This window comes from Sciurus vulgaris (genome assembly GCF_902686455.1).
Source record: "Sciurus vulgaris genome assembly, chromosome: X".
Lineage (NCBI taxonomy): Eukaryota > Metazoa > Chordata > Mammalia > Rodentia > Sciuridae > Sciurus > Sciurus vulgaris.
Window position 1 is genome coordinate 93,154,719 of NC_136471.1, and position 10,216 is coordinate 93,164,934.

The 10,216-nt window shown below is 39.2% G+C and overlaps 1 pseudogene across 1 annotated transcript; it reads left to right on the plus strand.

Moving 5' to 3' along the window:
- Positions 1 to 2,275: 2,275 nt before the first annotated feature.
- LOC306650898 (tubulin beta-4B chain-like) lies at positions 2,276 to 3,304 on the plus strand (annotated as a pseudogene). The gene has a single exon. The product of its transcript is annotated as a tubulin beta-4B chain-like (transcript).
- Positions 3,305 to 10,216: the final 6,912 nt, after the last annotated feature.

A 10,216-nucleotide genomic window follows, 5' to 3' on the forward strand; every position in this document is an offset into this window, starting at 1 on the left:
GTTGTATCTTTTGGTCCCAGACAAAAATTTGCACTAAAACACTTTTAAATAAGAAAAAAATATTCCTTATTGTATTGGATACTGGGAAGCCTATTATCAAGGTGCTAGCAGATTCAGTATCTGGTCAGGGCCCAATTTCTAGTTCAAAGATGGTGCCTCCACATTGTGCCCTCACACAGTGGAAGGGATGAGGTTCTTTCTGGAACCTCTTTTATAAGGTCCTTCATTCTATTCATGAAATCTTTGTCCTCCTGACCTAATCACCTCCCAATATCCCCACCTTCTAATACCATCAGCTTGGGAGTTAGAATTTCAACATAGGAATTTGGCAGGGGGCACAAATATTCAGGCTATAACACCCACTACAGTGATATGCTGGAACTGGCTCACACTGACTCTTGAGAGTTCATCATGTGTTATGGTGAAGCATTTATACCATGGAAATCAGTATTGGCAAACTACAAAACATAGCAAGCTTGTGTTCCCAGGCTCCTCCCTTCCATTCTTATTGATTTTGTTCATTTGTGGTTGGTGCTGGGGATGGAATTCAGGGGCTCCTGCACGCTGAGCACATCATCTACCCATAAGCTACACCCTCAGCCCAAATGGGCAGGGTAAGTTTCTAAAAAGAGGTAAGATCTCACTATGTTTCCTAGGTTGATCCACAATTTTCAGGTTTGAACAATCCTCCAGCCTCAACCTCCCATGTAGTGAGGATGACAGGCTCACACCATAGCACCCTTAATGTTTTTTTTAAACACTTACCAAAACACCTCTCTCCAAGTTAAGTTCCAATTCTAGTTTTTCCAGTACACATAAGCAAGTACCATTTTTTATTTTTTTTATTTTTTATCTCTACAGACTGTATTTTGATTCATTTTACACAAGTGGGGTATAACTTTTCATTTCTATGGTTGTACATGAAGTGCCATTTTTCATGAAACATTAGAATAATTCCAGGGCTGTCTGATGGCTTTGAATTAGAACAAATCAAAAATCAATTGTTATTTTCCTATTTGAACAATATATGAAGAGAAAATCAATCAAAACAATGTATGATATAGACAAAAGTCTAGACTGCAGTGTTATTTACCATAACATTTTGGTTTGCTTTAAATAAGGAAGAATTGGTCTGAGTACCACAGTTATCCAAAATTCTAGAAATGTAACTCTGTGGTCTCACTTCTAATTTCAATGGTGTATACTACAAGTTGCTTAAAATAACAAAAATCAGGAAACCATTTAAAAAATATTTTTTATTTTTCTGTAAGTCTTATGAAATCACTTTAGGATTTAGAAATACATTCTATTTAAATATATGCATAAGCATTTATTAAGCAAATTATCTTATAAATGTTAAGCATCTCAAATGTGTCTATGTTCAAGTAGAATAACTAGGATGTATATATAAATATACATGTTTGTTTACACATAAACTGAATTCCATTAGATAGTTTGATGGCAAATGTTTTGATACATTTTATTAAAATATGTATAATGAAATATTTATTTCAGCATTCATTGTAAGAGTAATAACTGAAAACAAAAACCACTATCTAAGAATTGGAGACTGTTCTATTGTGACCTGGGTAGATAAGTTTGTGTTTGCTTTGCATTAATTCAGTGTCTTGCACGTTTTTCTCTTTGTGTACATTATCCCTCACCACAAAAGAGAAAGAAAAACCAGGAGGAACTACATTAAATCGTTAACATTGCTCATATCTGACAGTGGAAATAGGGAAGATTTTCTTCCTTATATAAAATATTTTTCTGAGTACTCTCCCTGTTACTCTTCCGCTCTTCAGTTAGTCTTACTTCCCCGCCGCCGCCTCAGCCGCAAGGAAGGAGATCATGCACATGCAGGCCCGGTAGTGCAGCAACCAGATTGGCGACAAGTTCTGGGACGTGATCAGCGATGAGCATGGCATCAATCCTACCGGCACGTACCACGGGGACAGCGATCTGCAGTTGGAGCCCATCCACGTGTACTACAACAAGGCCACCGGTGGCAAGTATGTGCCCCACGCTGTGCTTGTGGACCTGGAGCCCGGCACCATGGACTCTGTGGGCTCTGGCCTCTTTTGGCAGATCTTCAGGCAGGACAACTTCATTTGGGGTCAGAAACGAAGGGAACAACTGGGTAAAGCGGCACTACACAGAAGGTGCGGAGCTAGTCGACTCGTGCTAGTCGACTTGTGAGGAAGGAGGCAGAGAGCTGAGACAGACTGTAGGGTTTCCAGCTGACCCACTCCCTGGTAGGGAGTCTTGGTCTAGGATGGGTATCCTCCTCATTAGCAAGATCCGGGAAGAGAACCCAGACAGGATCATGAACACGTTCAGTGTGGTGCCCTCCCCCAAAGTGTTGGACATAGTGGTTGAGCCCTACAATGCCACCCTCAGGTCATCGGTTTGTAGAAAACACAGATGAAACCTATTGCATTGATAATAAAGCCCTCTATGACATTTGTTTCAGAACCCTAAAGCTGACCACACCTACCTTTGGTGACCTTAACCACCATGGTGTCTGCCACCATGAGTAGGGTCACTACCTGCCTGTGTTTCCCGGGCCAATTCAATGCTGACCTTAAGAACGTGGTGCTGTGAACATGGTGCCCTTCCCCCACCTGCACTTTTTCATGCCCGGCTTCGCCCCCATGACCAGCAGAGTCAGCCAGCAGTACCCGGCCCTGATGGACCTGAGCTCACCCAGCATATGTTTGATGCCAAGAACATGATGGCTGTTGGTGACTCCTGCCATGGCCACTACCTAATGGTGGCTGCTGTGTTCAGGGCCACATGTCCATGAAGGAGGTGGATGAACAGATGCTTAATGTCCAGAACAAGAACAGCAGCTACTTTGTCGAGTGGAAAACAGCTGTCTGTGACATTCCACCCTGGGGGCTAAAAATGTCCACCACCTTCATCGGCAGCAGCACAGCCATCCAGGAGCTGTTCAAGCGCATCTCAGAGCAGTTCACTACCATGTTCCGGAGCAAGGCTTTCCTGCACTGGTATACAGGTGAGGGCACGGACAAAGTGGAGTTCACTGAAGCTGAGAGCAACATGAACGACCTGGTGTCTGAGTACCAGCAGTACCAGGACGCCACAGCGGAGGAGGAGGGTGAGTTTGAGGAGGAGGCTGAGGAGGAGGTAGCCTAGAGTTGTCTGTATTTGAAGCGTGGGAGCAGTGTGAACTCTTTATTCATTCAGCTGTTCTGCAGGCCTTATCTCACTGTGCACTTGCTGTCCTCTGTCTAATGTCACATGCTGTACAGACACCACCATTAAAGCATTTTCAGTGTGAAAAAAATATTTTTCCATTATTTTCTATGTTTTTAAAATAGAAATTTATCTCCTTAATAATAAGGAACAAGAAAGAGCAAAAAGAACAAACATTTGGGAAATTTCTTTATTTATATATGTTGCAGATTATACAAGGTTTAGTCTTAAAGGAGAACCTACTTAAATGTAATAGTAAAAATTATTTTAAGACAGTGTGGTATTGATTAAATTGGTGGTGAATATAAGCAATGATGGTGTCTTATTTTTCTCATATACTACAGTGGCACATAGGGAATATTTTTCCCTGATGAGAACTTTTTTATTTTGTAGTTTTTAGATTTCAAGAAATAGAATATGTTACCCAGAACAAAAACCAATAAAACCCCAACTAAAGAAACAAAACTAAAACACCTCATTATTTGTGCATGCACATGTGTGTTTTATCTGTACAAAATCACATACAGTTATTAGAACTTTAGAAACCATTCCAAGACTGGGGTGTAAACCAGTGGTAGGGCACTTGACTAGTATGTATGAGATACTGGGTTCCATCCCCAGCACCACAAAACAAAACAGAACAAAACAAAGTTCCAGAAACAGAAACAGCTGGTATTACAGGTTTAACAAACTATGGCAGACAATTGTCTAATACCATCTCCTGTCCTCCACAAGATCCCTGGCAGTAGAAAAGATATTCATCCACATTTTATAGAACTGAGGATCAGGGATGTTAAGTGACTTGTCCTTTGTCAGTGTGATCTCACAGAATCCAAAGGCTGCCCTAGGTTCTCTGATCCCTGGTCCTGACCAAAGTCAGCCTTTTCCCAGAAACAGTGACTGCCCAAAAGGTTCTATGACAGAAGATACTTCTGAAAAGTGACTGTTTACTGGTCTTAATTGTCACTCTACCCTGACTTCTGAATGAAGAATAATTGTAGGGACAAAAGTTCTTTCCATGGCAATCATCTCACATAGTTTGCTTCAGCTCCAATAGGTTGGGAAGCTGTGGCCTGAACCATAATTATGTGAGATCTAAGGCCCCTGGACATGTACTGGCCCAGTTCTATGGTTGCTGCAGGGTCTGTTTCAGGAAATGACACAGTTTTCTGGCATTGGGATAGAGGGGCCTTCATTAAATACCATTTCTACTGTAGAATTCAGGTTGCCCATAAACTTTGTGTATGGGGGCACAAATGATCAGAGGTGAAATGAATTTTCAATGTGAACCTGAGCAAGACATTCTGTTTTGGGGAGGAAAAACATTTCCTGAATCAAACTAGTTTCAAATGTTCAAATGGTTGGGGCATGCAAATTAACTGTCAGCAGATAGATTAACAGGAGAAAAGACAATGTTTTTGTTTTTACCCTCATGCACTTGAGAGCCTAAATAGTGACTTACTGAATGAAAGAAAGGTTTTCTACACTGTTTAACAACATGTGTGCTTGGGGGTTTGGTGTTAAGGCTTCAAAAGGAAAGGAAGGAAGGTTCTATAGGGCTTTTTGATGCTAATGCAATGGTTTCTTTCTTTCCTGGCTGGAAATTTCCCCTTGGGGTGGGTTATGGCAGCTGAATTTGCACTTCCCAGTGCTAAGGGTCAATCTTCATTCAAAGAGGAAATCCCCTGGAGTCGAGATAAATGTATTTTCTTCAGGAGGTTCTGCTTAAGTTTAGAAGGCTGTGGCTGCTGTCTGTTCAGATGTTTTCAGTTTAAAATAATCATCATACCATTTTGGTGGACTGCTAATTCCTTTACAATCATTCTGAACCAATTTCCTCATGTGTCAAGGAGAGGCAACATCTGCCTTGCAGATTTTCTCTGAAGATTTCATTGACCAATAAACAAAAATTACCTGATACAAAGGAGAGAGGGTACCAGTGAACATTAAAGTTCCCTTTCTTTGTCTTATTGCATGTTTCACCTCTTGGCCACAGTTACCAATCTTAGATCCATTGTTTCTGGCCAGATCTTACCTTAGATCCCGCTTGTCTCAAGTTTTCTTGGTTTAGCTACTACACTTCTAAACACAGAGGTAAGATTTTGTGAACCCAAAGGCTAAGTCCCTGGTAACAACTTTAATTTAGAAAGCAATTTTCTCATTATATGGATTCCTACAATTTACCACATCTCACTCTAGTTAAATCCCAAGGACATTTACTCGGATCCCACCATGAGCTTGGCCCAGTGCCTTCCCTTGTTTTCTATATTTCCTGCATATCAACAGCTCATTCTTAGTTTCTTCCTTTCTTTCCTTCCTCCCTTCCTGCACAAAAGCCTCTACATCCTCTGGGTTCCATCTTCTCCCCCAGACCTTTGCAAAGGGAAGACAATTTCTATCTCTCCCTCAGGCCCCTATCTGCATTCTTACTCCTAGAAATCAGAAGACAAAGAGCCCTCCTCAGGATGCTCACTCCATAATAGTCATCAGTAAGATGTACATAACAATTGTTTTATGTTCTCAGAATGATTAAAAACATCCCTTTTTTCCTTTGTTCTAGCAGACTTTGGTGTTAGATGTATACACAATGTGGTCCACAGAATCTGGGAGTGGCTTATAGGAAGAGGAGCTGCTGAAACTAGGAAGAAGAGATGGACTGAGAATGAGGGAGAGCTTGATCACTGAGAAGAGGGAGGAAGGAACCAAGGGGAGTCACTTGGGAAAATACAATTGGGGACTTCCTATATTGCACTTCATGTGGGCTGAAGCATACAAAAAATCAATAACTTGGTTTAGAGCCTTGATTGTCCTTTACACTAGCTTTGTAACACTGTTCTGTGATAACCTAACATCTCTGGATCTTGATCTCATCTGTCATAATAAATAAAATATTTTTGGAAACACTATTATGAGAATTGAAAAATAAAAGATACATAACAGTATATTATACATCACTAGTTTACTATTATTATACTTAATCTTAATTTCATTTAAAATCATCATGAGTACCAATAACCATAAATGCTGGTGAGGATGTGGGGGGAAAGGAACACTAATACATTGTTGGTGGGAATGTAAATTAGTACAACTACCATGGAAATTAGTAGAGAGCTTCCTCGAAAGACTAGGAATGGAACCACTATATGATCCAGCTATCCCACTCCTCAGTATCTAAAAGAATTAAAGTCAGCCTACTACAGTGATGCATACCTACCCATGTTTATAGCAGTGCAATTCATAATAGCCAAGTTATGGAACCAGCCTAGGTGCTCACCAACAAATTAATGGATAAAAATGTGGTAGTTATACATGATGGAATACATCATGTATAGTTATACATGATTGAGGCATGAAGAACAACAAAATTATGTAATTTGCAGGAAAATGGATGGAACTGGAGAACATTATGCCAAGTGAGAATGGTCAAACTCAGAAAGATATGGGTCATGTTTTCTCTCTTATGCAGAATCTAGAGAGAAAAATGGAAAAGGAGCTCATGAAAATGGAGGAGAGACCAGTAGACCAGGGGATGGGGATCGAGGGAGGGAGGATGGAAAGAAAAGAAGGAGGCACAGGGGAATGAAACAGACCAATTATGCATAGTGCATGTATGAATACTACAATGAGTCACATTATTATGGATAATTATAATGTACCAATAAAAATTACAAAAATTTCAGAACATTATTTTGTGTTCTCAGTTCTTAATCATAGAGTTACGTTTCATCTCAAATTGTAATTTTTTCAAAATACAAAACAGGTTAAGTAAATAAAAGTACAGATTGTACACAGCTAAAGCAAAAACCCTGAGAGACATGTGAATGACTGATATCAAGAGAATGATGCAGTAAATCATTATATGAACTGTAATATGGTAGTTACTGTGCACTGCCAAAAATAATGAGTCAGACGTCTCTGTCCTCAAAACCTCACAGCTGATTAGAAAAGTCTGCGTGGTACCTGGTTCATAAAAACAAAATACACGGTACTTAAAACAATAGTATTTCTGTACTATGTCCACATTGGATGTTAGTGTTCCTTACACAAGTATAATTAGTCTAAAATTCTGTGGTTCTTAACAGAATTTAGTGAGTTGGAAGAGGGATTTACAAAGACCAGTGAAATATGACTGTCACTTCAAGGGTCTCATAGACTGGTGGGAAGAATAAACATATTCCTTGAAACAGCAAGTATTTATCAAGTGAATACATTATTTCAGGAATTGTTCTCAAATCTGTACCACACAGCTTGGCTAGTGAGAATGTCAGCTGTCATTCAGGATGTGTTGTCTCCCACCTACAAATATGTTTTCATTTATAGTAAATGAAACATTTCTCATGACTCTTTTTATCTCTACCTCTTAAAATCGGAAGTCTCTAGTGCAACTTTTTCTGGTGTCTTCCCACAGGGGAACTCTGAGGAGAAACCTGTGCCCAGCTGTGAGTGGCCCAAGGTTTTGAGTCAAGTGTTTTGCCTCCCCTTTCCCAGGTAACAGCTGTTTCTGAAGATTGGACCTCACTGAGGTGGCAGAAAGATAGGGGCAACTGCAGCTTCACAGCTCTTCATACTGGGCAAAATATCTGCCTTCCACAAAGGGTCCAATATTGTGAATCTCACTTTCCAAGCTCTCTGTTCTTTCTTGAAATGCAAAACAGCGAAAAGTATGGATGTCTGGCCTGTTAGTTTCAGCACACCTTATTTGAGCTTTGAGAGTGATCTGGCCTTTATGGGCATGTCTAGTCATGCTCTGTGCCTGGATTTTCCAGGTGTGAATCACTGGGAACAGGATGACTGTCTCATTGTGAATTACACATGCCACTACATATTACATACATAAAGTGTTGCCATAATGAATGGAAAGTGGATCAGTTTTAGTGTCTAACATACCTAAGCATGTAAGTCCCAACTCCCTCTCATAATCTTAGTCATTCAGACACTTAGAGCTGCTGATAATTAATCAAACTCTCACCAAGAGAAATTATATGTATTATAAATCATATATTATCAATAATGTACTAAAATGTATATATATTACAGATTTGCATGACACAGAAGAGATCATCAAAAAAGGTTATGATTTGTTTGTTTATTTCCCTACTAGACTCTAAAAACCTTGAGGGCAGGAACTCTGCTTCCATCTCTGAACTCTTCTTCATACCTCACATAGCACCTAACATAAACTTGGTGTCAGTGCATTTTAGTTGATCAAATACATTCTTAATCTTTCCCTCTGAAAATGTGATTCCACTTAGCAGGTCTTTTCAAAACTTACATAGAAAAGTTTCAGAGAAACTACTCACTTGACACAAAGAAAAGCCAAAATTCCCTGTATTGGGGCTTTTGAGTTGGTTATTTTTATTTAAGCCTTCCATTTGAATGTGGGTAAGTGTGAACCAGATTTTTTTCTTTACATTTCACACTAGGCTGAATGATATACACATCTGACATTTAATGTGCCATAAAGACAACATAACAATATCATCATTACCCAAAAGAAACGTCATTGAATTAATTGGCGAAGGTGCAGATTTTTATCAAAATGGTTGCATGGAGTCCTGGTAAAATACACTGTCCTCTTTTCTTCATGAAGTTTTTTGCATGCTGATGGAATTGAGGCACCAAGGTGTTTAAGTGGCTTGTCCAAAATTACACAGCTATTAACTGGTGGGAATGTGATTGGAATGAAGATATGTATTAGGGAAAAGCACAAGATTGCTCACTATATCATGCAGAAAAAGAAAAAAATAACACACAACACACCTTCCAGGGAACAAAGTGTTTTTAAGCAGGCAAAGGCCTTATCTAAGTTGCAAACTCTGTACAACACTGAAAAAATGCCATAACGATAGCACTCAAAATGATTCTATAGACCAGATAGGATAGTAGTGTGAAAGCATAGTCTAGGGGACCCAGAAACATGAAATCAAATTCCAACTGTAATATAAGGTTTACACTTATATAATTAGCCTTAATACTAAGATGTTATGGGTATTAAAAAGATATAGTATTTAACATAAGGCCTGGCACTTAGATTGTCCTTAACGAATGTTAAATGACTTAAACTCTTCTTTTTTCTTCTTACTATAGCACTATTAAGTGTTAACTCCCTTGACTATAGATTAAATTTCTATTATTAAACCAAAATTATTGCTGTTTCTGTCTCTCCTTTTTGGTGGCACTAAATTATGGGGGTTAGAGTTCAAGGCAGTTAGCAAATAATACTTATGCAATGCTAATGAAATATGTAATAATTGCAAACCCAGACACTGGTATGTCATGGCCTTGAAAATGATTTCATTTTTTTAAGAATCAGGCAATTCCCAGTGACTCAGGAGACTGAGGCAGGAGGGTTGCAAGTTCAAAACCAGCCCCAGCAACTTAGGGAGGCCCTAAGCGACTTAGCAAGACCCTGTCTCTAAATAAAAAATAAATAAATGAAAATGGTTGCGGTTGTGGCTCAGTGGCTAAGCACCCCTGGGTTCAATCCAAGGTACCAAAAAAAATTAGGCAATTCATTCTTAATTATTCTAATAGGTGAACATCAACATGGTTATGTCAAGTTCTGCAATGAAGGTCCCATTGATACTCTGGTAGGCACTGTATTAAATCTGTAAGTTATGACCCTTATGTTCTAGAAATGAGTTTTTTTCTGCCATTATTATTAGGGGGCTGATCTAACCCATAACTCCCCCCACAAGTTGTCATGTTCTTTTCTTTCCATTTTCCTCTGGTATATGTCCTTGTTAAACCACACATTGGAAGGACATAATTGTTTGTGGAAGTCCTGAATTATTCCACAAGTTGACACATACATGAGGCATGGGGACCCTGCATAATGAATATGAGGGATCCTTGTGATGTGGCTAGAACTAGAAGCATTTCTAATTCAAGGTATTGCGAAGAGTTCCTTATCACTTCAGCTACCCCAAATCTGCAAAACTGTTTCTCCATTTACTATTCAAATATTCTTTCAAAATTCTCAAATTTTATAATTTTT